We start from the raw sequence: 2105 nt of genomic DNA, 5'->3' as shown, positions 1-2105 counted from the left end.
TGCCGCGACCCTTTAATAAGAGAGTTCCTCATGTTGTGACCCCCAACCATAAAATTATTTTCATTGCTACTTCATAACTGTAATTTTGCTACTGTAAACAATATGTAATTATATGTTTTCCGATGGAAGGTCTTAGGCGACCCCTGTGAAAGGGGTCGCAACCCACAGGTTGAGAACTGCTGCTCCAGGGACTACCCAGTCTATTCCCTTACTCCTCAGATCCCCCTTCAGTCCTGTGTCTTAGTGCCCAATATCCCCAAGCTGGAAGCCTTGCTGCATTCCTCTTGGGGTGCTTCTGGCATTGGCACAACATCAAACAGCCTTTTGTCTTCCACATATAATTTTAAGGATGAGATGTGTCTGGCAAGGTTATTGTACCCCATACCAGAAGCCAGGTCCTAGATTGGGAATTTGTTTACAGACGCCTTACCTGGTTGGGTTAAATTTGCCCTGAGGATCATCCTCTTCACAGCCTTCATGAGAAGTTGTAGACACGAGACTTGTAGACCAAGTAGCCATTGCTCCTACAGGAGCCATCAGACAAAGTAGTTCTTCAGAGTAGCCCCACAAAAGCAGCCCAGCCACCTCGCTGGTGAGTGGCAATTTACACCCTCAAAAGAGGCCTCGTGCTGATTTGTGATGCTCGTACTACCTACACATACACCCTTGCCTGCACACATGCATATGGCAAATTGGCCCTGATCTTCGGGCCTACTCTTAATAGGGTCCCACACCACCCCTTTCACAGGATGGTCTTTGAGGCGTACCCTGCCCATTTGCCAGCTCCTTGAACAGAGTCTACGACGATAATGGGTCCACCCTAGGTGAAGCTCACATTCCTGTCCCCTCACGGTGTGCCGTCAAGGCCATTACATAGTTAAGCCTGTGACCAGCTGGCCAAAGGGCTGCTTTGCTCAGCATCATCAGTATCCAGATGGACAGTCTCAGTTGTGCATGTAGCAGGGTTCTTTACTGGACCCATCCTTACACCGCCTGGCCTCCGGGAGGGGTGGCGTACCTTCTCGGGGACAGACTAAGGACTACCCCTCCACCGGGGTTTCATCTCTTGACAGGGTCTCATGTCACAAGACCCAACAGGGTTTGCAATTACTGTGATTGAGGGCTGGTACTTACTGCTCCTCTCCATTGATAGTTACTGCAACTAGGTTAAAATAAGGGTTTCCTCCCTAATTTTGTATATAAAATTTTTTTCATAAAAATAGACTGCCTAGTTATGTTGAACATTGCAATTCACTGAAATTTACTGAGGAAAAAAAATCAAATTAACCAATATCAAGTATTGACATGAAAATACCATACACTATCACCTCCACAGTAGATTCCTGAAATAGACTTTCAACCAAACCTGGCCAGCGTGGCTCAGTGGCTGAGCACTGACCTGAGGTTAGTTTGATTTCCTGGTCAGGGCATATGCCTGGGTTGCGGGCTGGATCCCCACTGTGGGGCCTGCAGTGGGCAGCTGGACAGGATACTCTCATCACTGATGTTTCTCAATCCCTCTCCCTCTCTGAAATAAATAAAAAATACATTTTTGGAAAAAAAAATTGTGCGTGATCATTAATTCAAATCTACTCTGGACAGGATACTCTCATCACTGATGTTTCTCCGTCACTCTCCCTATGAAATAAATAAATACATTTTTGAAAAAAAAAATTGTGCTTGATCATTAATTCAAATCTATTCACTCAAAGCAAGAATCTTTTCAAGTGTGTTTGGCCAGAACCCCCCTCCCCCCCTCCGATATTTCCTCTTAGTAATTTTCCGTTCACCAACTCCCTCAACCTGCTCCTGGGTTGTAAATCCCCACTTGTCCATGTTGTCTTTGGAATCGAGCCCAGTGTTACACTGAAGTCTTTCTCCTGCAGTGGTTCTCAACCTTCTGGCCCTTCACAGTTCCTCATGTTGTGACCCACCATCAAATTATTTTCGTTGCTACTTCATAACTGTAATGTTGCTACTGTTATGAGTCGTAATGTAAATATCTGATATGCAGGATGGTCTTAGGCGACCCCTGTGAAAGGGTCGTTTGACCACCAAAGGGGTCGCGACCCACAGGTTGAGAACCACTGCCCTCGAGTGTGGCT

This window comes from Myotis davidii, unplaced genomic scaffold (genome assembly GCF_000327345.1).
Source record: "Myotis davidii unplaced genomic scaffold, ASM32734v1 scaffold663, whole genome shotgun sequence".
NCBI lineage: Eukaryota > Metazoa > Chordata > Mammalia > Chiroptera > Vespertilionidae > Myotis > Myotis davidii.
Note: the sequence above shows the minus strand (reverse complement) of the source record.